Raw genomic sequence first — 27589 nt, forward strand, 5'->3', positions numbered from 1 at the left:
CAGTCATGCCCTGGCCCCACTTCTCAGCACGTCAGGGTTGCGGGACGCTGCGATGTCATACCAGGAGGATAGCAACCTGCACGCATGGCGGTAGCGGAGCCGGTTCCCCTGCCGGCGTGGTGCCTGAGTGACACTGGAATTCTGTGGCCAGGGGAGTCAGCTGGCCTTGGTTGTGCTTGACCTCTGCCCACATGGAATCAGGGCTTACATCCAGGGGCTCTCTCCCTGAGTCGGGAAATGCTGATTTTTTGAGTGGGTCACACTAGCGATGTTAAATGTTGCTTAAAATTCTCAAATCAGACCAAGAAACACTTATTTAGAAAGCAAGCTGCTGTACCTCCAAAATCCTCAAGAGATGGAAGAAGCTGATGATGGTCAAAGCCAAGCTTCTAGGACAAGAATAATTCTCACTCTAATTCAAGATATTTCTGCAAGAGTAGAGTGTTAACAGTGTTCCTGCACCAGAATCTCTGTCTATACATGGTAACAACTGGGAAGATGAAGATAAACCATACATGCTTTACTGGAGGATTGGGCCACGTTGGGAGAGCTTTCCGCACTTGCGAACAATTCACACCATGCATTTGTTGCAACACCAGCACCCCCCCCCCCAGACGCGCTCTGACGTGAGGTCCCATTGTTAAGAAATATGTCACAAGATTTCATTTTCATTTTCCACTAAGAACTTATTGTTCATTTTTGTGGAGTGTTTAGCACATTTTTAAATACTATTTAAAGAACCTTAGTAAGGCCATTGTAAAATGATAACAATATGCATTTAATAGTTTACTTTTATAAATGCACATTTCTGATTTTTGTAATATTTATAAATTTTGCATTCGAAATTTTGTTTTTAATTGTATGAATTCTGAGCACTGATTTTAAAATCCATCATTACTACTGGTGTTGAAGGGTGACTTGAAGAAAGTCCCCAACTATGCCGGGACTGGATCTATCATGCCAGAGCTTCGAACGCTAAGGGGCGTGTGTCTGGCCGTGTGCGGTGTGAGGAGACACCAGGAGCCCGGGCAGTTCTGCAGGAGCACAAAGGATGCAGGAGGGCGGGTACTGTGTTCAGACCCCAGGGGATACTGCTCCCCACATTCGTCCACAGCTTCCTTTCCTAATGGAGCAGAAAGCAGGGATCGATTGACCCTGAGGATGGAAGAGGGCACAGGAGGACAATCCTCGTGGGAAGTCGTGGGTACATGAGGAGCAGCAACCCCTGCAGTCAGCACCGACTGGCTGGACTGGGCTCCGCCCACGGCCCCACACCTCCCCACCTGCCCAGCTTCTAAGAGAGGCTGGTCTACAGATGGTCTCCCCTCCTCCCCCACTCCAGCAACCGGCAAAAGCAGAAGAAAGAAGGCAGGCGACAGCCAAGTCAGTGACAGAGAGCCACCTGACAGACAAGGAGGAGGGAGCACCAGCATGCTGCTTGGGGCAGAGGAAAGCCCGTGACACAGGAGGAGCCGCGGATCACAGGACAACACAGAAGTAAGATGGAGGCCATCCTGGGGTGTCCCCTAAACTTGCATCCTTCCAGGAACCGCAGAACATGAGCTTCCTTGGAAATGGAGTCACTGTGGATATAACTGTTGAAGTAAAGCTGAGCTCATATTGGAGAGGGGTGGGCTGCCGTCCCGTATGACTGATATCCTTATAGGGAGAGGAGGGAGACCGCGGCGGGAACTGGCAGACGTAACACGCGCCAGGGAGCACGGCGGACCCCTGGGAGGAGGCAAGGAAGGACCCTCCCCCGGAGACCTAGAAGAGACGCGGGTCCTGCCAGGACCCCGATTTTGGACACCTAGCTCCAGAACTTAGAGACACTGTGTGCGGTTCTGTTGTTCTAACCACTGTGCCATGGCAGCCCCAGGGGTGGATGCAGGGGCACTTTGGGAAACATTGCTGGCGACACCAACTCCCTCTAGTGCTTCTGGAGAGGCGCGACTATTCTTGGCTACTAAACTGTATCTCTTTGTATGTGGCACGGAGCGAACCTGAGCCATGTGGGGCCCTGGCTTATATTTGGATTACAATGTGACCGAGTTGACGTCTGTTTCACAGGATTATTGTAAGGCCTATAGGACACAGTCTGGGTAACCTATGTCAGGTGCCTGGAGTACAGCACATTACCAACAGCATGTCATAGGTTTTTTATTGATTATTGGCAGCAAATAGGCGATGTAAAATATAAAGACTACATTTCTCTTTTTTTATTCTAAGGTTTCTGACAGGTCTTTGACAAAACACAAGTACGTAAAGATTTTATTTAAAGATCTATTTGATGGGGCACCTGGGTGGCTCGGTTGGTTAAGCATCCAAGTCTTGATTTCGGCTCAAGTCATGATCTCAGGGTGTTGAGATCGAGCCCTGCATCAGGCTCCGCAATCAGGGTGGAGTGTGCCTGAGGTTTTCTCTCTGCCTCTCCCTTTGCCCCCCTCCCCCACCACTTGCACTCTCTCTCTCTCAAATAAATAAATAAATCTTGAAAAAATAAAGATCCATTTGCTGATATTATATAAAGATACATAAATATAATAAAGGTAGCTACATTTGCTAGAAACTATATTTGCTAGAAAAATTCAGGTGAAGGGTAGCAGAATTAATAAACAGTGGCAACTAGACTAAAAATGGTTCAAACAGCACGGTCGGTATTTGCCATCTCAACCTGAGGCACACAATTTCTCCGTGTTCCAGGTGCATAAAGTTCAATGGCTTTAAGACATCTTAAACTGAAAGATTATGGGACTTGATTTTGAATTTTTCCAAAGAGTCACTATACAGCATGGATGTAAAATGAGTTTGGCTAAGAATCCACCTGCTAATAGGCTGTATGATCACAGATGAGGAGAAAGTGCCTCCTCTGCACCAAGGGGCGATCCAGCCTTCAGGGCTCCCTCCCCGAGCAGATGGGACAATGGCCAGAAAATCCGCCGGCACATGCATGCCCAGAGCAGCTCTGGAGAGAAGTCAGTGGAGGTGAGCATAGAACATGGATGTCTACTGGCTCCGGGAACAGAGAACTCGGGGGAGAGGGAATGCCTTTGGAGACGCTGTCTCTAGTGCTCTGGACTGGATGTGGTGGGTGAGAGTTTACTCGCCCTGGATGTACTTTGGAGCACTCTCTGCCAGCAGGATGACGCAGCCCCCTTCCAGAAGGGGTGGGCCCACTGCAATTGCTCACTCCTTCGCTTCCCAAACACTGACCGAGTGCCCACTGCGTGCCCGGCTCTGGGCCCCCGGGGGAAGGACAGAAGAGCCTCCTGATTCTTGGAAACTGTAATCCTAATGGAAGGAGAGCCCCATAAACAAGTGAGTAAGTAAATGAACAGAACACTTTCACTTACTGACGGACGTACCTCAAAAATAAGATGACGCTGTGTTGGATGCCATGTGTGGGGCCGGGGCTCTGTTTTCTGAGGTGGGCCGGGAAGGGCTTCTTGGGGGAGGTGACCTGTGAGCGAGACCTGAAGGTCAAGGGTCAGAGCGCGAGAAGACCCCGGGCAGGACGCTCCAGGAGTGGATATCAAGTGCAAAGGCGCAGAGGCGGGAGCGGTCTGCACCATAGAGAAGAGAGAAGTGCCGGCGTGGCCGGAGACGGCACGGGGCCGGATCGAAGTGAGGGTGGGTGGGTGACGGGTGGAGAATCTTACTTGAGGTGTTCCTCCAAGGGGCTCACAGCTCAGCTGCACCAGCCACACTCTCTCTTCGAGGAATTTGAATCCAGACTGGGACCCATCTCTAAATGCGGCTCAGAATGCTTTCCAGCAGGTCTGGGACAAGCCCAGGTGCATGGGGCCGTGTGAGGCAAGGAGGCTCCCACAGTGAGACACAGCCAGAAGGAAACAGAGCAGGCCACGTGAGCCTCGGAGGCTCTTCAGTTCCTACCGTCCTAGCACATGGAGCCCTCTGGGCACCGCGAGGCGGCCCTGGATCCCGGAGCTGAATTGTCCCGTGTGCCCCAGCAGGTTGGACAGGTGGACCCGGGCTTCAGCCACGATGCCCCAAAGTGCAGAGGAGGGCCACATGACACCAGGAGAAGAACCATCGCCGGTGGTCTATCCATTGCCCCGAAGGTGCCACTGGCAGGAGGGGTCTGATGGGGGGAATGGAAGATGGCCAAGAGCAAGAACTGGCTGCGGGCGGAGCCGGGAAACAAGGGTACATGCATCCGGGACCGCACAGGCCGTCTGGGCTGCAGGCTGGGTGTGAGGCTCCGCCCGGCGCTGGCACAATGTCCCGCTGGAAGCAGGCTGTGGTGGCGTCTGAGAGCCAAGCCCCTGGGATGGGAAATGCATGTGGGAGACTGGCCGCCTGCCTCAGGAAGTCCGGGAGGCTCAGGGGAGGACCAGGAAGGAGTGAGCCGGTCTTCCTCTCGGGCCAGCCACTGGCTTTGGGATCAAGTCTCAGGAACCCAGTGTGCCCTGTGCTGTCTCCAACGGAGGAGGGGAAGCACCAGGCAGAGGCCCAGCGGGGGAGGCTGGCTGGACACATGACCACCAAAGGGCCGGGCGGGGGCTGATGAGAAAGCCCCTGTGCTGCAGGCTGCTCCTGCCCGGCCGAGCGGTCCAGCTTTTCCCTTCTCTCTCCCAAATGTTCCAGGACAGCCCCCCCCCACCTACCATGTGCACCCCCATCAGACCTGGTCAGGCCCAGGACCAGATCCAGCTGAACAAAACCCTGTCCCCTGGGGCTTCAGTCCCCCAGACAGGTGGCTCTGGACCAGCATTCTGCTTGGACTCCTGGAGCTTCTGGACAGGACCCGGCCCTGGCCCCAGGCCACTGGTGCCCTTCCATAGGGAAGGGGGCTTCTGCCCCGTCCGCACTCAGCTGGGGGGGGATCCCACAGGGTCCCTGCAGCAGCACAGCATGCCCTCCAGGCCCTGGGGGGAATTCAGGTTGTCAGGCACAGGGCCAGACTGAGCAGGACTCCCTCTCAGGAAATCCCCTCTCCTCCCCTGAAGTAGGGCCGTGGGGGTCCCCTATTCCCCCACCCCAGGCCGGCAGTTATGTCTGTGGGCACTTGAACCTCAACAGGGATGGGTTCAGGCCTGGAGGCGCCTGGGCTCCCCACCCAAACCAGAGGCTGCAGACAGGGTCCTGAGGGAAGGGTCCCAAGGTCATGCTCCCCAGCCACACCAGAGTCCCTGCTCAGCTCTGCCTGGCACCCTGCTCATCAACACTATCCTTGTGGGTTGGAACCTTTGCTTTGATCTTGAAAGTCCAGGAAAACCCAGGTCTCAGGATGTTGTGTCCAGTTAGAAAAGTGGAGAATTCCCAGAAAACAGGGAGACTTGCCTCAAGTAGCACAGAGGACTACAAGAGGCTGCATGGAAGCTTCGGGAGGATGTGCCAGCCCCGCACAAGGGGGTGTGCACCGCTCTCCCCGCATGTCACAAGCCCCCCGCCCAGCACAGGGCCTAGGACCCTCCTCTGGATGCCGCCGTCTGGCAAAGCAGCTCTGCCGTGACACCGTGTCCCCCGGGCCAGTGCTGGCCTGGTTCCGGCCTTTCCTTAGGATGGGAATGCTGCCTACCTGGAACTAAGCTGTCCGCCTCCCCGGAAAGACCGCAGACGAGGCCTCGAGGTGTGCCCGTGACCCACTCCTCCACCGCGGCTTTGCTCTGAGCTCCTGGGGAAGAGCCGAGTCCTTACGTCCTACACTGGCCGCGTGAGGCTCCGGGCACGCTGTGGGGGAGGCAGGGGGTGCTGGCCAGTCAGGGAGAGACCAATCAAGTGCCTCACACTGGTGAAGAGAGCCACCGCCCAGAGCACGTCGCATCCGAGGCGCTGCGGCCCCAACAAGAAAGTGTGAGCCATCTGGGGAGAGAGGTGTGCAGAGGCCGTTTTTACACGGCCCCCAAGCTTTTCTTTTGCTGGGCCCTCAGATCTGGCTACACCTTATGAATCTACTGTTGATCAACTAAAAGAGCGAATTGTTTCATGAAGTGACAGATTATCTCACATCCAATTTTCAGGGTTTACAATTTCAATTTACATCAGCAGTTTTGAGGGGTTATTGCAGATGTTTACCAGCACAGTATTTCCAATGGCTGCTCACACCACTTCTGCTGAGTTCCAAATACTTTCTCCCATACCTAGTGACCAGTCATTCCTGAGTTACCCTCCATTCCCTGTGCCAGAGAAAAGCATCTCCAGGGTTTGTTGCCATTCGCCCGCCAAATCCCCCGCTGTGGTGACACGGGCCTCCCCAGCCTGCCGCATCCGAGGGGCCTGCACAAGGCGACGGGGGCCCGCTGCAGTGAGCGTGGTCCACGTGCGTACCCCCACCTGAAACACAGGTGAGGCAAAGCCGCCCGACAGCCGTGATCGGAAGCTGACGTCAGTGGTGCGACAGAAAAGCAAGCAAGTTGAATCGATCCTCACATTGGTCCATGTTGGAAGCAAACCATATACATCTTTCAAAGTCAAGATGACTTTTCTTCTAGAAATATCTTTGCTTTTGTGTGGTTTTAGTAACAGTACTTAATTACTTTTATATTCAAAATAACATTAAAGTTAAGTCTGTAATTTGTATGATTAACCCAAGAGAAGCTAAAGTCCAAAAGGAGAGCAACATTCAAAGGGAAACGTAAATTGGAATGGTTTCTAACTCTGCCTTTGGGCCATGTCTTACTCATCATCCTCGTGCCCGCCTAACACTTATACAGAGAATTCAGTAGATTTAAGAATGAAGGAATGCATGCTCCCCAGCGAAGACCAGAGCAGAGACCCAGCCAGCATCACGCAGGGTCCAGGGCCTGATGGGGCAGTTTTAACAAGTCAGGGACGGTGGCTTCAGACTCTAAGAGTATACCTAACCCAATATGTCTAGCCCTCTTCCAGAACTCTGGGGCGAAGGAGTTGGGGCAATGACCACACCAACTTGGGAAAGACTGGGAAGACGTGTGGAGGAGTGGCCGGTGGTTTGGTGTGGGGTGCCGTGGCTGCCGTGGCTGCCATGGCTATGGACCGTGGCTGTCCAACATGGCGGCTAACAGTAGAGGCCGCCAGGTGCTCATTTTCACTTTGGCTGTTTGAAATGGAGACCAAAGTAATTTTGAAATTTTGGTGTGTGGGACATTTCTCTTAAATAGCATCTTAAAAATGAGGTTGTGAATGTGTAACAACGTGGAGGAATACACATTGGTGTCGCCTGAGATCTTACAATTCTAAGATCAAGTGAAACAGGATCATGAACTACACAGAGGAAATAACATTTTTCAATGGGCTGAGTTCTAAATGCAAATGTTGGGAGCGTACATGTGAGAGGTATTTTAAAACACCCAGGTGGAGAAAAAAGAACATACCCAAAATGTAGAAGCAAGCACAGCTGCCACAATCCACCTGCTCTCCTAGTCCCAGCCCAGGGCAGGTGAATCAGACCTACGGGGAGATTTGTGTTTACATTAATTAATTGATTAATTAATTCTTTCCCCAGACAATCCACACACATGATACAAAATTCCAGAGGTACAAAAGGTACTGTGGAAAGTGAGCCCGCGACCACCTCCCTGTGCCAGTCCCTTCTGGGGAAGCAGCATCAGGAATGCTTCCACGAATTTCCCTCCAGATACAGTTGATGCATATGTTTATGAATGATAAAGACCACGAACACTCCTCGGCAGCTTATTTGTGACTTTGCATTCAACAATGAATCTTTGGTGATGACACTTGATACTTTGGAGTTGGCCCATCTCAGCACATATGACACCTCAGTCAACTTAATGGTTGCATAGAATTCCATTTCCACTTATTTTATCTGCCCCTCCCGAGGGTCCCTTTGTTGCCATGCTTTGCTGTTACAGACAACACCACAATGAACAAGCTGGTGTGAGTCCTTTCACACATGTGAGAAGGTGTCTGATGCACGGCTTCTCAAATGTGGTCCCCGCACCTCTGAGACCCTTCCAGGGGACCGGCAAGGGGCTTCCTTGTCCAGCTTCACTCTGGAGTGTGGCCAGATTTCCTGCACATACTTTAACCAAAGCAACATATCACACAGGCTGAGCGCAGTTGCAGATGTGGGGGCCCAGGTATCTTCTCTCAGGCCAAACACCGAAGGAATTTGCAAAAAAATAAAACAATGTCCTCTTTCACTAATTTTTTTGAAAATATAATTTTTAATAAATTATGTGCTATTTATGTTCTCATACAATGGGTTTACTGTTATTTTATAACATAATAGATATCTTTTAAATTTCAGTTTTAATTTCTAATATGGTGACTATCAGTAGTTTTTGGGATCCTCAGTAATTTTTAGTGTGTAAAGTGGTCCTGAAACCAGAAAGTTGGAGCATTGCGGCTGTAATATACGATTCTAGAAGTGGAATGGGCAGATAAAAGTATGTGTTTTTACATTTTGATAGATATTGTCAACCTTCATGTAAGTTCTATCAATATACATTCCTCCCAATGATGTATAAAGTTGCCTGTTTCCTCAAAGCCTGCCCAGCAGGTGTTAGTAAGCTTCTTGATCTTTGCCCACCTGATACACAAAAATACTACTTCCTTGTAGTTTAATTTTGCATAAACTTGAGTGTAACTTTATATAGTTGAGAACCAGTGTTATTTTCTTTTTGGCAAATGATCTGTTCATGTTCTTTGTCCATTTTACCATTAGATTATTTGTTGGTTTATTGATTTATAGGGGTTCTTTCTGTGTTAAGGACATTGGCCATTTGTCTGGATATACATTGCACTTTCTTCTCTTACTGGATCAATTTCTGGACTTCCTGTTCTATTCCAATATCTTTCAACAACCAAGCAAAGAAGAATTTTCTAATCACTTGAGTTATTTATGAGCTGGCTTTCTTGCTGAGACATGCGCATGTTCTCACAGGAATATGTATGCAAAGACGGGCACGTTGAAGAAGAAGTTGTAGTTTTGTATAGAAGGTTGAACTAGAGTAACTCTAAGGTCCTTTGAAATACCATAAAAGCATCTCGGAGTGTACCCACAGATTTCAGAGCAGCCCACACTGAGAAGGTTTGCAATGCCACTGTTGGTTTACACCAAGTGCTGGAAGGGCCCGGTGTGCAGTTTCGACAAAGAGCATCAAGTGAGGCCTTCGGTGAGAGGCCCAACTGCAGGTGCAACAGGGTCTTTCACTGAGAACTAAGAGTAGAATGTTGGATGTGAAATAAAGCATAGAGTCTTCTGTTACACATGTGAAAACTGGGGCCAGAAGGAGCAAGAAGCTTGCCCCAGGCCCCACAGACAGCAGAACCCGGTGTCCAGGGAGTCCTCTCTGCCCTTCCGTGACTAGAACACAGAGTGATTATGACTTCAAAATATTCTTCAGCATTCAAGCACAGCGTGTTTACGCTTGTCATTTAAATTGTTCTTTATTGTTCCTTATTCAATCACAGGTTGTTTTTAGGCATGACTGTCTTTCATGAAAGGACACCTGGTGGCCTTATGGTGAGGATTGGGTGACCTTGCATGTTGGCTGACACTGCCACAGGAGAGGGCTGGTAGAGAGCCGATGAGCCGTCGCCACTGGGAATCCCAGGTTACTCATCAGCCGTGCACGGTGCCTTTTTCCTTTACATTGTAACATCTCCAGTAGAAGACCTGTCTTCTAGTTGATGACAGTCATGTGTGACCTGAAACCGTCACACAGTTTTGCTGCAGATGTGAGAGTGTGTGTGTAAGTAAGAATACACTCTGTGCACAGCGTTGGAGACTCGTCATTCCTGGTGCTGTGGTTGGACACCCACAGGCCCAGGAGTGTCCATCACCCAGTAACCTGGTTCATCTGAGAAATGAAATGAATTGACTTGTTTCTGGAAACCTTTCCTGCCCCTTCTGTTTGGATTATAAAGGACCAGCATCAACATGCACAGAATGAGTGTTAGGAGTTCGTGGAGCCCACTTTTAGGGAAAGCCAGTCCAGGGTGCTCTAAAAGGCTAGAGGTCAGACCTGTGTGGGGAAGCCTGCATGTGGACGAGATGAGTGGAAATGTGACCCAAGAGTGCCAGATGCTGAACTCGAAGATTTAAAAACTCCTTGACCATCCACAGTGCTTCTGTGTTTCTGTTCATGGTAAGTACCTGCAACTAAAGGAAAGCGCCCAGTACATGCACAATTCTGGGCGATAGGATTCCACTGTGTAATTGTTTCATGGACAGTATTTTTTTTTCCTTTCTTGTGGCACAAAAAAACAGTGGTGAGGTTTTTTCTGATGGGGTCTCAGATCCAACGGAGTATGGCCCAGCCATGCAAAAGCTCATATCTGCCAATAATTATCCCATATTCACCTGTCATTCACTTGTTCAGTTGGTGGTTCATTTATTCATAGACTTTCTTCTCAGCAAGCTCTTAGCGAGCGCCGCCTATGCATTGTGGGTAGTGTCCTGGTTGATGTTCATGAACGAGACCAACTCACAGCCCAGGACTCAATGTATACTCTGATGGGCAATGAGGTGCTATTCCCACGTCAGTGACAGGGGACTGGACTGCATGACAATATGTAGCTGGAGATCTTTGGGCTTTGTAGAATGATTAGTGTGTCTGACATAATATCATGACATTTAATATTATGGGTTGACTTGTGTCCTCCCAAAAGAGGTATGTTGATGTCCCAACCCCTGATACCTGTAATAAGGCCCCTGGAAAAGAGGTCCTCCCAGATGTCATCAGGATACCATGAGGCCAATAAAGGGACTCCTAATCAACATGCCTGGGTCCTGAAGGGACCCACAGAAAGAAGGCCATGTGATGCTAGGGTGGACAGGAGTGTTGTGGCTGGAAGCCGAGGCCCAAGGAGCCCCAAGGACCGTGGCACCGCACAGCCAGAAGACGCAAGGACTCACCCAGACCTCAGAGGTTCTTTTTTTTTTTTTAACATTTATTTATATATTTCAGAGAGAGAGAGTGCACATTTGTGCAGGGGGGAGGGGCAGAGAAATCCTTAAGCAGATTCCCCGCTGAGCACAGAGCCGGACACAGGGCTCGATCTCATGACCCTGAGATCATGACCTGAGCCAAAATCAAGAGTCGGATGCTTCATGGACTCAGCCACCCAGGCGCCCCGGACCTCAGAGGTTTTGCCCGTGCCTTGGATTCAGACTTCTGGTCTCTGGAACCAAACCTAGGGACATACACTTTGGGGTACTTTGTTACAGCAGTGCTAGGAAATGGATACACTTGGTTTTAGAGCTGACCTTGTGTGGCGAAATTGAAGCCTTTCTTCGCGTACTAGACTTCTCTTGGGACACTGGGGTTTTTGGTGGCGGGTGAGGCTGGTGGACAAGCTGATGTCTACTCAGTGAAGGCTGTGAGGGCCACTTTCCTTCCAACACATGTGCCCATGCTCTCAGTAAACACCAGGCATCTATCAGGGAGGACGTACCACTCAGCCCTACTGACTTTAACGCAAATCTAGCCTAATACAGGATGCTGGCCTGCCTTCCCAGCATCACAGCGGTGAGCAGAGAGAAGCAGTCATCAGGTAAAAAGGAAAAGATGCCCTAAGAAGGAGTCCATTTTTATTCTTCTGCCAGAACCACATTATAATACCTGGAAGGCGGTTTGTATTTTCAAAAGGGTTTGTTGGATAATTGTGGAGGTATCGCTTTCTGATCCAGAGAATTCTGCTCTGTCTTACTTTGACCCATTCATTCATTCCACAAACATTTACTATGCACTAAGAGGCAAACGCGTTTTTTTTTTCTCAAAATCTCAAAATTAATAATAATATTTTAGTTTAAAAATAACTAATAACAGCTTCCTGGCCAGAAGAGAAAGGCTCTCTTATACCAAGAACCTCAGAGTATTTGGTAGGAGGAATTTAGCTGGGACAGCTTAGGTTGAGTTAATTTGTGCTTCATCCACTGGTCCTGGACACGGCTCGGGGTCGGGTCTGGGGACCCCGGGGGGAGTGATGTGAAGTGTTAGCCACCCTGTGACACACACACATCTACACCAAGCCCCCAACGGGGGGTGGGCGGGCGGACACAGAGACAGGCCTTCCATCTGAGTGACATAGAAGGGAAAAGCCAGGGTTCCAGGATAGTGCTAGGAGCTTTGGAGGCAGAGGTTTGCTGGAGGGAGTTAATGAAGGGAGAGGGGCTTCAAAGAGTCAGTTTTTGGCAATATGACAAGAGAACATCTAGCCTTTTTTTTTGAAACTAAAGCCTCTGGTTAGCGTTTCCAGATAAAACACGGGACACCCAGCTAAATGTGAACTTCAAATGGATAATGAATATCTACTTGAAAATTTCAGTATGTATCAAATATTGCAAAAGACATATTTATATCAAATATGTATTTGTTGCTTATTTGAAATTCACATTTAACTGAGCATCCTGTATTTTTTATTTACTAAGTCCAGCAACCCTACCTCTGGTTTCACATTTATTCTACAAGTGAAAAATTCAGGCATAGACTAGCTCTAAAAAAAAAAAAAACAGACAAAAATGGGGGGAGTGATTTTTATTTGAGGTGATTTACTGTATTGTTGAGGGTTGCATTTAACTTCTGTGGGCTTTGATTTTTCAATAAAGGAACAATTGGAGGCTGCAAATACCTGCCTCTAATAATTCCCAAATCCATCATGAGATGAATAGAAGCAAAATATGCAGTAGTTCTCTGAGTTCCTGGGGAAATTGCATTTCATAATCAAAGGTATTTATTACAGCAATTCCTCCAGAAGCCCGCGTTCCTGAAGTTCCCTCTGGCATCTCGGCGTGTTGCAGCCACTGTCCATCTCTCCCAGCTCCGCTGACAAGTCCCTGGAGGAGGCAATTAGGCCCTAAACTTCCACCCCCCCCACACCCCCCCCCCCCCCCCACCCTCAGACCAGAGTTCGGGCTCTGTTTCTGTTTTACTTCCCCTCTGGGGCCAGCGCTGCCTTTGATGTCAGCTCTCTCCTTCTGCACACCACTGTTCGGTTAACCCTTCGAAGGGAATTCTGAAACAAGCTTGGGAAAGATGCTGCATAAACAGATTTCACGTCACCCTTTCGCTGCCCATGCGTGTGCATTCAGAAACGTGCTCTGTCTTCCTCAGCCACCGTGTCAACGAACGATACTCTCGTGTTTCCATTTCTGATCTCACAATGAGAACTGCGTAAAAAAAATTGCATAAAAATGAGTGTTTTGACGGACAAGAGCTCAGGCTCCTCATTACTACCGATTGGCTCAAGAACAGGGATCTGGACTGTTTGATGGCTTCGAGGCTGTGGTGCCAGTCTCTCCCTTCTCCGTTCTGTCTGTCATCAAAGGTGGCAAGCAAGGGCAACTTCTGGTTCTCAGAGCTCAGGAAATGTATTTCATTTCCTCTGGAGGTAGATCTGTCTTATCAAAACAAGCGATAGCTTCATGATCGCTAGCCAGACTCAGCAAGGAAGCCTTAAACAAGTAACAGTCTCATCCATTATGGGTCACATGGTCTACTTCTTAAAGAAGGAAGGAGTGGTTAAGATTTAAAAAAAAAACAACAAAAAACAACAACAACAACAACAACAAAAAAAACAAGAACACCCTGGAGCTTTTATGGCCCTTTGTCCAATAGCGGGGTTAAACCACCATCTCCCATCAGCTATTCCTCAAGGACGTTTATGTGACTCTAATGAAATCGGCTGCCCTGTTTCCAACCCAGTTGTTTGTAAACAGGAGATCGGATCGCGTGTGCACTGGGAATAACCAGCTAGCAGAGAGCCGGACACACAGACGGTCGAGGGGGAGGCCACAGCTTCTCTGGGGCCTGGTCTCGAGGAAGTCAGCTATGAAGTAATTAAAAATCACCAAGCATAGGATACTTCTTAACATTGATTCATTTGTCGTTTTTCATAGGATGGATTTCAAGAGACTCATTCTCTCCCCAAACTATTTTTCAGAAACATGTGACCCCTGGTTGTATTACTTACTTGTATTTCTTCACTTCTTTTTATAGAAGCAAATTTCTTAAGGAAACATTTCCTTTGTTAGCAGCAATCTTTATTTCATATGTTTTAGGGGTTGTTGCTGTCATTTTTGTCATTCCGAAAAACCCACCCAGAATCCAGTAAATCAACACAAAGTAGAGGCCATTTCCCACGCGCACGGCCTTCCTCCTTACGGGGCGGCCTGCGCCGAACACACAGCCTCCAACTTTTCTCTCTCTCCCTCTTTTTTTGTAAACTGAATAATATTTTCAATGCAAATAGATGCCTTACAGTAGGAACCTATAAAGGATTCTTTGGAAGGGCATATGCTCTTTTTTTCTAATCTGCATTTAATGGTCACCTCCTAATTCACTTGTGCTGCGACCTTCGGTGTTCTTTCCTCTTGCTCTCTCGAAATGGAGTACACCAGCGTTGGACTTTTCTTCCCGTTTCCATCATAAAATGCTACCACGGTGCAACTAATTACAGGTAATGTTTTGCGAGGATAGTGTCCAAACCCTCAAGGCGTGTGCTCAAGGGTTGGTCTGGAAACAGACACAATGTTTAAGATCCGGAAGGGCGGTGATAGGCGTCTCCACAAATACAGCACAACCTGTTGTTCCCTTTGGGTAAAACGTCGAGACCATCAGATGATCACCTTTGACCTGAGTGAGGCTTCACGCCTGTGACAGAGCCAGCCTTGCCGCCTCATCGAATTTATGCCCATATTCTGTGGCTTCTGGAACAGAATATAGGATTCTTACTACCAAATAGTAGACAAATGTGGCATTTCGATAGACATTTCTCCAATCCGTCTTTTTTATTCCTTCACTCAGCAGTATCTTTCCTGCGTAACTCCTTGTATTTCATGTGGATTTCTCCGGTTCTCTTGTATCCATCATCTTGGGAAAGGGACGGATGCATTTGCTGACTGATTCATGACTGCAGCTAATAAAGGATGGATGGTCCCGCCGGAAGCCTGGGGTACACCTTGTTTTTTAAGACGTTGGGAGGTGCCTTGCATTCTTTCCCCTATCAACTCTACAAAGGTCAGGCTGATTGCGCTTATCTTTTAGACAGATAACCAAGGCACAAGAGAGGCGCAACATGCTCCATAAATCAAGACTCATAGCTAATCAGTACTTGTGTTGATGCAGAATCCAACCATGAGAAAGAAAGAGCAGGGATATTTTAAACTGTTATGCGATGATGATCTTTGTCAGTGAGGAGGCCCCGAGGCATTTGGCTGCGTAGCTTGAAGGCAGGGCCTGGGCCGTGTTCCTCTTCAGAGCAAGGCCTGAAGTAGGCCCTCTGTGAATGTTTACCAAGTTGAGTTACATTTTTGAGATTATGATATAGTTTTCAAACCATAAATGTCTACGACATAGAATTATTTTTAGTTTAGTATTAGAGTATCAGATGAATTCTTGCCGCTTGACAATCAGCGATCTGTGCGGCATTTGGGATGACTTTTCAGTAACCATCATTCTGGTGGAAGGGAAATTTACTAAGGATTCAAGTCTGAGATTTTTTTCCTTTTATTATGTGAATTACCATGACTTGCTCCTGGGTCTTAAGACAAGACTTGGGTCTCAAGAATTTCAGTAATTGTCTTTAATCCATAAGTCTCTCTCTTACTGAAGAAAGCTGAATGACCTTGGGCCTTCCATCCCATCTTACTGAATGATCCCAGAAACACAGACGCCCACCAAGCTTTACTTCAATACATAACCCGTGAAGCCGTAAAATTTGACTATTTGTTTTTACATTTATAATTTCAGATAATCTTGACCAGATCATTTATATCGCGAGCAAAAAGTAGGTGTGTTTGTTTTGGAAACAAAACCAATGACACAAGAACAGCAGATTTACTAATTTTGACACAAACAGAAACAAAAAACATGGGCCACCCTTAATGTGTCTTTAATGCCTCTAAACTGATGCATTATACTGTGTGCACCAGGTCCTCTGATCTCTGTCCTTGTGGTAGGGAAGGAATTCTTAAATAAGAATCATAAGTGTTAACCACACAAAAAAATGCATTTGATTCTATTAAAATTAGAAATTCTGCTCATCATAAAGATAACACAGAGGAAACACAGACTATAAATGGGAGAAAATATTCTCAGTGAATTTAACCGGAAAGAATCAGTGTCAAGAATATAAAAATAACTAAAATCAATAGGAAAATGATAAACAACTTTGTAGCAAAAAGGGGCAAAAATCTGCCAGGCATTTCAGAAAAGAGAACACAAACACCCGATAAGAAAATTAAGAGGCTGTTGGCCTCCTTAGTAATCAGAGAAATGCAAACCACCATTTCTGATTCTGGAGGTCTGGGGTGGGGGGCATTCAAGAATTTGCATTTCTAAAGAGTTCCTGTTAAAAAAAAAAAAAAAAAAAAAAAAAAAAAAAAAAAAAAAAAAAAAAAGAGTTCCTGTTCCCAGATGCCACAGTGCGGACTTAACTTTCATAACTGCTGGCTGAAAGAACATCTTTTAATACAAAAAGTACAAGAGCAACAAAAGCTAAATAAAATACTCCTCCTTAGGCTGGAGCGCACACAGGCACCTGCTAACTCCACAAAACAAAGCCACCAGGAGAACCGGGAGCGCCAGATGAGGGCGGTGCGGCCTGCGGCAGTGGGTGGGGGAGGGGGCGCAGACGGGGTCATCAGTGTGGGAGGTGTTGGGTTGGGGGAGTGGTGCGAGTGTAGGGTTTTCATTATATGACTGAAAACAGGGAAGTGAATAGTGAAATAAATAAAATGCAAGAGGGCAGCAGAGTCAAGTATGAACCAGTGACAAGAAAATGCCACGAACCAAGAAAACTAATTCAGTGATATGAACTTGAGTTCCATTTAAAAACATACAAAACAAAAGAAAAAAATACCCCACGGATGTCAGTATGAATGGCAAGCTAAGAAGGTTGCCAGCTGCATGTTTGAGGAGCCCCACGCACGGTGCCCAGGAAACGCTGAAAGAAGACAGGTCGGGAGCGGCTCTGTACCGTCAAGGTGGCCTGCAGGCTTGGGGGGCGGGGCCGGGCAGCGGGAGGCAGGCGCGCTGCTGGGCTGCTCTCTCCCTTCATCTCCATTCGGGCATTGGTGGGACACACACACCCACACACCGCCGTCAGCGGCAGGTGCGGCAGAAGACGAGGGACTGGTGGTGGGGACGCAGTCAGGTGTGAGTGCATCCCAGCACATCCCTGAGTGGCCTGTGCAGATTTCTCATCTGTTGACTAGGGGACACACTTTGGGGTCAGTGTGGGCATGATCTCGGGCAGGGGACCAAGGGTTGCTTTGCAAACGGCCAAGCTAAGGAAACACCAGCACTCATGATAAGAAGGAGGTGATGTCCAACAATACGCTTCGGCTGTCTCCTTTCTATCCGGGTCTGCTTGTCACCTAGATAAAATGGAGCCCTCCATGGCCCACTTGCTCTTTCTCTATCCACTGACCCTGCTCTGCTTTTCTTCATGGCGTTTCTCACCATCTGAAGCTGACGCACACGGACTCATTAACTTACTTATTGGACATCTGGTCCAAAAAATACAAACTCCAGGAGGACGATTGTCCGGTCTATCCCACTCCAAGGGCCCTGGCCGCCTTAATCCAGAAGCTCGGGGTCTCCCCGCATGGTGCCGGCCAGCAGCCCCCCGGCGACGCTGAAGCCTCTGCTGGCAAGACCGGGGGCTGAGGGGGCGAGTCCCCTGGCAGGCAGCTGGGGCCCCGGCCCTTCCCCGTCGTGGGCACGGGGATGAGCACCTCTTTGGGGTCTACCACGCAGAGTGCCATCGTGGTGTTCATTATGAAGATGATTTTCTAGCTTCGCTCCCACATTCTGACTCATCCAAAACCTACTCAGGAATCACATGGCTCTAAACTTCTGATCCAGTAGAGGTCGTCAGTCCTGCCGGAGTTCTCGACCTGAGGGAGCGCTGACACTGGCCCAGGCTGGACCCCACTCCCAAGTCTTCCGACCTGGCTGAGCTGAGTGTGGCCTGTGCACCAGGATTTTTTAAAAAATCACCGTGAACTGTTCTAACAAAAGCCAAGATTGAGAGCCACGACTGTCCAGGGAGGCAGTGACTTCCAGTTCTTGGAAAGAAGACATGAAACCATGCGCATTGCTGGGCATGTCCGTTCTGTTACGGGTTGACTTATGTCTCCCGAAATTCCCATGTCGAAGCTCTAACCCCCCAGGACCTCACCTTATTTGGAAATAGGGTCTTTACACTGGTAATCAAGCTAAAATGAGGTCCTTGGGTGGCCCTGATCCAATACGAATCATAGAAAGGGAAAATTGGGACAAACGTTCACAGAAGGAAGACAACGTGAAGACAGGGGAGGATGGGTCTTCGAGCGAGCGAGGCTTCCGGAGAACCCGCCTGCAGACGGTGAGGAGCCCTGCTCCTGGGCTCGGGCCCCTGGTCTGGGGGGTTGGGTTCCCCCAGCGGTGGCCCCAGCTGAGCACACGCACAGCACATGGAAATCTCTGACTAGCGTGTGTGCGGGGCCTCATGGCTTGTGAGCCAAATTTCTGGCCACAACTATTTCAGCTTCCAAGCGCATGCACTGTGAAATGGGCATGTCGTCACCATCCTTCCTGGTGACAATGCTGAGGTCCAGAGACACTGAGCCCCGGGCAACATAGGTGTCCTTGGGGGGCCCGAGGGGAAGGGTGCGGAAGAGCAGGGCTGAGGCTCAGGGGGGACACCTTGCCTGTCTGACCCTTCTGCCCAGGACGCTGGTGGTCACCTCTTGGCTCCTGTCACTGTTTCTGGCCGTGCTCTACAGCCGGAACCTCAGGGTCCCGACCAAGAACTCAGCTGCCAGTGGTCTGACCTCCTCCTTCCCCACAGCTCACCCTGGCGGCTCCTGAGAGTCAGGGACAGGTCAGGACCCACCTGATTTCTAGGTGCCACGAGCTGGGTGACACACGGCCTGGGCCGGGAGGACCTTCATCCCTGCAAGGGAAGCGCTCCCTTGTTCTTAAGTGGAAGTCAACAGCACCACATCATTTCTCTTGCAAATTAGAGTTTCCAGACTGTAGTCCCTGAATCCTCTGGGGTGAGTTAATGCAGTTTGACACCCTGCCTTTAAGCTCCTTCTTTGCTTGACCTCCTTTTCCAACCAAGTTGGGGCTTGCAAGGTCAGCGGGCAGGCGGGGTGCTGGCGGAGCCGGTGACTGGCGGGCGTCTGACCGCCATCACGGGGACTGTGCTGATGAAGCTGCCGGTGGAGCTGACAGCAATCTGTTCATCGTCTTCCCTGCCTATTTTGAAAATAATATTTGATGAAAGACTTTCATTTAATTCTAGCTCCATCTAGCTCAGACTCTAAATTAAAATGCAGGTGGGGGAACGCCTGGGCGGCTCAGTCGGTGAAGCGTCTGCCTTCTGCTCAGGTCATGATCCCAGGATCCTGCGATCGAGTCCCCCATCGGGCTCCCTGCTCAGCGGGGACCCTGCTTCCCTCTCTGTCTGCCGCTCCCCCTGCTTGTGCTCTCTCTCTCTCTGACAAACAAATTAATAATCTTTAAAAATAAATAAATTAAATAAAATGCAGAGAGGAAACATCTACCCGGTGACTTGCATAGCCCCCGTCCCGGAATATTGTGTCGGCTCCAGCTACCTTCCTGCAAACTTAGTAACGTAACCATACTTGTTCCTGGAACTCTTCCCTTAACCATAGCCCCCCAAAACCTTGTTCTCCTCCCTGCACTGCGAAGAACTGAGGATGGGACTTCCCTCCTCCTTGGGGGGGGGGGCGCTGTGCAGGCGGCAGGTGTTTCTTCCTCCATCTCAATTCAGGGACCCAGCTTTGAGAACAGCCTTAGGGAGCTCTGCATTGTTCCCTGTAGCCTACGGATGGCAGTGGGCTCCTGTCTGATCCCTCCCAGAAAACTTGGGGGAGAAGGGGTGGCTCAGGACTCCAGAAATGGCTCTGGGGGGCAGCCACCTTCCCAGGATCTACGAGGACCTCCAAGGTTTTCTGACCTCTGGGTGTTAACAAACTGCTTGTGTGTATGAGGGCTGTGTGTGGGGGGAACGTGTTTGCCGTGTCAGCCGTGAGATGGAGGAACCGCTGTCTGCGTCCTGGGGGCCCCATCGGTCTCCTGGGGCTGCCACAGAAATCACCACAGCCCCGAGGCTTGCAACGAGGGGAGCATGCCCCTCTTGGGTCTGGAGGCCAGGGTCTGAAATCAAGGCGTCAGCAGGGCCCGCTGCCTCGGAAGGCTCTGGGGAGGAGCCCTGCTGCCTCTCACGTCCCTGCTGGGACCACCAGGCCTTGGCGGGGGCGGGCCGCCTGGCTCCCACCTCCGCCTCCGTCTCCATGGGCCTCCTTCCGGGAGTATCCTTGCCTCGCATCTTCCCCTCCTTTCTGTTTTAGGACGCTGGCTATTGGATTTAGAGCCCACCCTACATCCGGGGAGACCTCATCCTGGGATCCTTAACTCCAACTGCAAAGACCCTTTTTCCAATGAGGCCATATTCACAAGTAGTAAGGGTGAGGACTTGGACACATCCTTTGAGGGGCCCGGGGCTGAGGAGGACACGGCAGACAAGAGATCCCCACGGTGGAGAGCACAGAGGCCTCCGCAGAGACCAGGAAAGGGACGGTTCCCCTGCCAGCACACGGAGCCTCGGGCCAGACCACCGCCTCGGCCTCATGAGACCTCCACTCTCTCTGCACCACCTATGCTCCGAGCCCCGCCCCAGAAGCGGGGTGGACCGCCACGTACAGGGCGGGATGGAAGAGAAACATCTGGCTAAGATGTGAGAAATGACCATCTCCCCTTTCCTGGCCGAGATTCCTACTTTAAATCAAGAGTGAAAAGGTGATGACTAGACGGGTTGGGCTTCTTAATAGCTAAGCAGGCTATGTTTGTGATTAAAAATGAAGGACATTTTAGAGCTTGAGACTGACCGGAAAAATCCTGGGATTTGTCCAAATTTCATCCAAGTAAATAGGAAAAAAAAAATCACAATATCAATTTTAAGAGAAAGTGGGAAACCAAAAAAGAAAAAGAAAAAGAAAGGTTTGTCATTCTCTGTAAGGTTTAAATACATTTCGGTGGGATTGGCTGTCGAGCACATTGCCTGCCCCAAGGCCAGGAAGGGGCCGACCCCTGGTCTCCCCCTGGAATGTGACTCGAAGACTGAAGAAAATTGCTGATGTTTCTGTGTTCCGGTGTCAGTGTCCGTAAGGAGTTGACACGCGGTGCTGGGAGTGACCCAGTTCCTGTGCTTTCTGACCTCGCCGTCCCGTTCCTTAGAGCCTGTGCAGTCGCCCTGGAAATGCCCTTCATGCCGGGGCAGCCGGAGTCTGTCGTCGCTTGCAGTCAGAGCCCTCGCGGGCCCACCGCATCCCCACCTCCAAGCTGCACGTGGGGAGACAACTCAGGTAACGGGTTCCCATCTGTGTGACGCAGAAGTGATGCTTGTGCTCCAGGCAGATGGAGACTCGAGTCACAGGCACGCGGGCCGAACGGAACAACCCGCTGCCCTAACAGTCACACAGGCCAGGCAACTTCGCACAGCAGAACCTCACCCTCACAGCCCTGGGCAGGGCGCCAGCACGCTGGGGCGAGCGCCCTCTTCTGGGGACAGACGGCGGTCTTCTCGCTCCGTGCTCCCAGAGTACGGGGGCAGGGAGCTCCCGGGGCCTCCTTTATCAGGCTCTAGTCCCATTCGGGAGGGCCACACCCTCATGACCCGATCACCTCCCAGAGAACCCACTGCCAATACTCATCTTGGGGGTTAGCTTTTCAACTTATGAATTTGGGGGGGCACAAAGATTCAAACCATGGTGATGTGTGTGCTCTGCAAACTGTAGCTCATTCTACAACCAGTCCATTATATTTGCACTTGTTTACTGTGCTTTTAAAGCCACAAGTCCCCTGACCTCACCGTATATGATTCTACCCCAGTCTTTTGTTCTAATCTGCACAGCAGTGAGGGTGGCTCCTGAGGAGGGCAGGTCCTGGTTGGCTCCCCATGGGACATGACTGCCCCTGAATTTCACGAGGATGGCTGAGTGGAGAGCGTTCTGGAAAGGTGTGCTCTTCGCCACGTGTGAAGTGAGGTTCCGTGTGGTGACGGGGGCAGGAAATGCTGTCCTGGGACAAGGTCTCCGTCTGGGGAGCAAACCCTGGCTTTCATAAGAAAATGTACTGTGTTCTAAAAAATCACCAGCAACTGGAACACAACGTGAAGATCCCGTGCCCTACACAGACACCTGCTGGAGACATCAGTGGAGGCCCCCCCTGCAGCCAGACGCGGGTGGAGCGCTGCTGTGGGGGGGAGGGTCTGGGAGGCGGCCCTGGCCTTCGGGTTCCTTCTATTTCTTCTCCTACGTGGTGACTTGCCGCTCTCATAAGCAGCCAACAATTTAGGGTGCGACTCAGTCCAGCACACACGGAGATGCGTGTATGTACCGTATATGACGGTAGTTCAGGGTGCAAGAAACCACAGCAGAACGTGTATGGAATTCGGACCAGCTCACATAGGCTCTGCAATGCCAGACTGGCTTTGGGGCCAAGCTCTGTGCTCATAGAGCATCTGCTCAGCTTGCCCATGTCTCAGATAACGAGACCGCGGTTCTTGAAGGACCCGCGCTGGGCTCACGGAAGAGTCAGGTGGAGAGAAAGAGCGGGAGCTCCTTTCCTTGCGGTGGTCCGCGCACTCTGACCGCGCCCCCGACCACACCCCCTGACCACGCCCTGTTTATGCCCTCTGCCCACGCCCCCTGACCGCGCCCTCTGACCGCGCCCCCTGACCGGGCCCTCTGACTCCGTCACCCCGGAGCACAGTCGTGGTGGGGTGTCTCTGCTTGTCTCAGGGTGTTGTCCCATGTGTCTCCTAAATAATTCCCAATAACCGATAATCAGATGGTAGCTAGAGCTGGCCGTATCTTTATTTTAGTGGTTAGTGAATAGACACTGAAGGCTTCCGTAAATTGTCACAGAAGTAATAGTGTTCGGAGCAGAAGCTAGGTGGACTGATTTCTGAAGGACCCATGACTTTCTGGAGTACAGGATGTTCATAAATTAAATTTCTTTACCATCCGTCTCCAGATGGATGGCTTGGCATACAGCGAGCGCACCCCCGAACCCCAGACAGTGGGAATGGCTTACTGCACGCAGAGTGACACGGAAGGGCATTTTCTGACAACCCATAGAAATGGTGGAAATAAAGCAGATTGTGTGAGATTATCAACCACAGAGCCATGACTGTGTTTCTAATATAACAAAGTGAGAACATGAGATTTTCCATATACCATCTGTGCTGTTAAGTTAGCAGTTTTGGGGCCCTTATGTTATGTTAATGCTCTTTTCTTCTGTGAGTATGTATTAACAGATGCACGTGTGTGCTCATGTGTGTTTGTGTGCATATATGTGTACATCATTGTACATGTACACACAAACATGCATTCACTTTACTCAGCTTTACCACCTTCCACGTTTCTCTTATAAAAACTGTCAGTCACCTCTTATCAAGAATGAGTGCTTTCATCATCTAGATGCCCTGTACTTGAGAGACACAAGAACCACTCGTGTCTTTCAGGGGTGGTTTAGCTTATAAATGCTAGGGGTGCAGGCCACCCCAGGGCATCCTAATGTTCCCAGAAGACCATCCTGTTGAGGCAACAGAGCAGTGAGTCAGGTATTCCCCGCCACTGCCCCACAGGGGAGCTTCCATTCTGTAAGACTCTGCTTCCCAAAGCAAGACACCGTGTCAGGTGCAGCCCCGGCCAGCTTCCCGCTTCCCCGGAGTTCAGTTAGTTACTTCTCCCCTCAGTCCCTGCCCGCCTCCTTCCTGGCAAAGCCTCCTCGGTTGCGTGCAGCCCAGCACGGCGCCACAAAGACAGTGCAGACCAGCCCATGCCTTTTGAGGTCTCAGGTGGACGTGCGGGGCGGCCGCGCTGGGGTGGTGGGAGAATCCTGGGCCACTTGGCCCATCTGCGGAGACCTGGCAAGAGAGACTGCATGTTGACTTGCTGGGGATTTCTCTCTGAGACCGTGGTGTCCCAGCTTCTCGGGGTCACTGAGCCCACCTCCCCTCCACACCCACTTGGCCATCATCAACGACAGCAGGGCTACACGGCTCTTCTAGATTGCTGAGGCATTAAGAAAATATCAGTATTTCTGCAAAATAATGAAATTTGCATGAGAAAGAGAATCTTCAATAATTAAGGTGCTCCAGGCTGTCATCTCCCAAAAGAGGAACAGAAGCAGAAATAAAATTTGCAAGACTGCATGTCAGGGAAACCGTCATGGTTATTAGTTGGGGGAAATTATGGCAAAATATTTAAAACTAGAAGCCCACAGGGAGCCTAGAGACCATCTAAAACATTGTATTAAATGCCAATGGAAGAAGGTACACTGTACAGCAAAAGGCCAAGCAAAAGTCCAGCTAATTTTTATAAGTATGTGCCACAAATAAGAAAAGCAAACAAAATCTTCCCTACAGTGTCACGCGGAAGTAAAATTTGCAGCATTTTTTCTTTGTGCAACAGGTATGTGCTAGACTTAGGTTTCAGGCTCTGTGCTAGGTGCTGGCACCAAGTCCAGCCTCCGGTCCAGCCAGGAGATGGCATCCATCACAAGATGCACATGTCGGGGAGTGGCACCCCCTGGGATCTGAGGAGGCTGGCTGCAGCCGGAGGGGATGGTGGGTGGAGAGGGGGTACCCCAGGCAGCATTACTGACCTCCGAAGTGAACACACCAGGGCGGAAAGGAACCGAAGATGGAGAGAAACTGGTTTTCTACATGCAGATGGAACAAAAGGTTTTATATTCACACAAGGAGATGGATACTAACAAAGCATGACCGAGACAGGGGGAACTCTGCTCCCCCTTCCTAAAAATGTAAGGCAGCTCCTATGAGGTGTAGACGGACCCCATGACCTCTCGTAGGCTCTCTCTGCTCTCAGCAAACTCCCCATGAAATGAAGAGCAGAATCCCTAAAGCAGAATCAGGAAGGATTACTATAAACTCCTTAGCAGTCAGTTTATAACAAGTTATTAATGAGAGCTGAAAATAGTCGGGCAGATGCCCCAGCTCCTCAAAACCTGTGTGTCATTTGTTGGTGGGACTTTGAGAGCAGAACTCTCTGCCTGGAGGAATGACCTGACTCGCTATGGAGCTGGCTCTGCCCTTCAGATGCTGGTCCCCGGAGCCCCCATCAGACCGAGAACGTCCTTCCTCCTCCCGGGTACTGCCCAGGCTCACGGCCTCCTTCTCCCTGCTGGTCTAGACCAGAGCGTGTGCTCGCTCAGCAACCATTGTGCCGCCAGCCGGTAGACGCATGGAGGGCACTTCAGAACCCGCTTTACGGGAGTGGCTGGAAAGACGGCCAAGTCTAGAGGATTCATGTTGCAGAGTGCCGTCATTTTTTGTAGGACAGATATTGATGGAGTGTTTACTGTACGCCGGGCTGGCTATCTCCTGGCAAGCAAAACAGACCAGCTTAGTCCTCCTGGGAGGACTTCCAGTTTAGTAGGACATTTATTTACAAGCAGGGTTTGAAAACATCCAAGAGCCTTAAGCTGGCTTAGGTGGAGGAAGTCATTTCTTTGTTCATTCTACCGACATGAGGTCCAGAGGTTGGTGGAAAGAACCTCAAACGCCTTTTCCCCCAATGGGAAGCAGTTTTTTTTTTTCAGATTATAGCAACTATCTACCTGTATTAGTGCCTAAAATTCATAATACATATATTTTCCTAAATTGTACAAGTGCAAAATGAGTTCATGCAACCCTTGCTTTCTGACTGTTGGTGGCGGCGGCTGGGTGTTGGCAGCCAGAGGTCCCTCCGCTCCCGAGGGGTTTTGTCTGCTGTTGCGTCCCTCCCTGGAAGCACCCCGTCTTCCTCCCCTTCCTCCGCTTCAATCTCCCACCCACGCCTGAAGCAGAGCACTCCGAGAGGCAGGAAATAATTCGTCTGTCTCGTGCCTCAAAGCCACGCTAATCCAAGACATGACCGGTTTTTAAATGTCTGTCTCGTCTGTCAGGCAGCGCTGTGCATGGAGGCAGAGGCTGTATCAGGAGGGGGAGGCTGATGCTCAGGGTGGATCCGAGTCTGGACGCAGAGAGGATGCTGGAAGGCAGGCGGGGCCTCTTAGCGGAGGGCACTGGGGAGGTGGGCAACCGCGGACAGACCCTGGGCGCTATCAGTTTTATTTGAATTGCAGACCTTTGACAGCCTCCAACAAGCACCCAGTGCCTGCTGAGCTTCTTAGCTCAAAATCTATTTCCAATTCGTGTCTATACAGTGGCATGTGATTATTCAGCTCTGTGCCCAAATGACTGTGTTCTTTTTTTTTTTTTTTTTGCTCCATTTATCACACAGATTTCATGTTTTTGAAGGTCGCTGCCCCTTGTCAGTTTTAATGATTTTGTTATTTAATCAACCCTGGCTGGCTCACCGCAATGACTCAGGGGTTTACAATTAGGTCCATCATTCAACCAGCAGGCAGAGAAAGGAGCAGAGAGCAGGGGCCGCATCCCTGCAGCCCACAGCAGCGGCCTCTGCCTTCCTGGAGGAGGCGGCGGCGGTGGGGGCGGGGGGGGGGGGCTCTCCTCCCTCCCTCTCAGATGGTTGTCAGCCATGACGTTTTGTTGGGCAGCCTCCCTCCTTAGCTTCCCAACCTCACTTTCCTGATATGGAACCCATCCCCTGTGGCATCTTGTTTCCCGGCCTCCGGTTGCCTAGGAAATAAGATGGGCCGCGGCTGCGCTGTGCGCTCAGAGCCAGGTGGAAGGAGGGCCCCCTCTTTCTCCAACAGGGGTTTCTGCAGCGGGGCGGCTCCTTCAGATTTTTCCCAGGCCACACCACAAAAGATGGCTGGCGGCCACAAAAGCAGGATGCAGGCGGGCGGCACTCCTTTGTCCCCGGGCTGGCTGTGTCTGCAGGCGACGCATGCATAATTGGCCCTGCTGATGAGCGGCATTGTGCCTCCCCTGAGAGAAGCTGCCCTGGGCCCGGGGTCGGGGACACGAGACTGTCCAATTAGGAATACCCGGTTGTGCTTCGTATTTACATAATGCGGAGTTAAAATTTTCTCAGGTTGTGGAGCAGGGAACAAAGTATGGATTTAATCTCTCAGAACAATAAAGTGGGAAGGAATCAAGGAATGCCACCCTCTTGAAATAGTCCTCGGTATGTGTGAGTCAAAGCAGCAAGACGCTCACGCCCGTGGGCGGTGACTGTCACCAGCACTTTGTTCTCTGTACTGCTTGAGGGGTTGTGTATCTCCCTGCATCCTGGGAGCAGTCTTGTCCTTGCAAACAGAATTTGCCAGCAAAGTTGGGACATGCTTCGCCATGTGCAGACTGGTCCCAGGGACTGACTTTGCATGTCTTCCTTCAATCAGTCTGTCACATCGGCCTCCGTGCCATCACCTACCGGGGCAGGCAGTTCTGCTCGGTTTTTAGAACTGAACCAAACAGGAGTTCACCTGCCTGATGCGTGGCAAGCCGATGAAAAAACTGACACGGAGCTTTTGCACTGAAGAAAGATAGGCTATTTATTGGTGTGGCGCCATCCCAGAGGACAGGGAGCTGATGCTCAAAATCCCGAACTCCCCGATGGCTTCCAAGGGAGGGTTTTTAAAAGGTGAGAATTAGAGTCAGGGTCTTCAGGTGGAGTGGCATCCGGTGATTGGCGGAGAGTGAAGTCATGTTCTTAAGATGTCATCTTCTG

This window comes from Zalophus californianus, chromosome 7, assembly GCF_009762305.2.
Source record: "Zalophus californianus isolate mZalCal1 chromosome 7, mZalCal1.pri.v2, whole genome shotgun sequence".
NCBI classification, from domain to species: Eukaryota; Metazoa; Chordata; class Mammalia; order Carnivora; family Otariidae; genus Zalophus; species Zalophus californianus.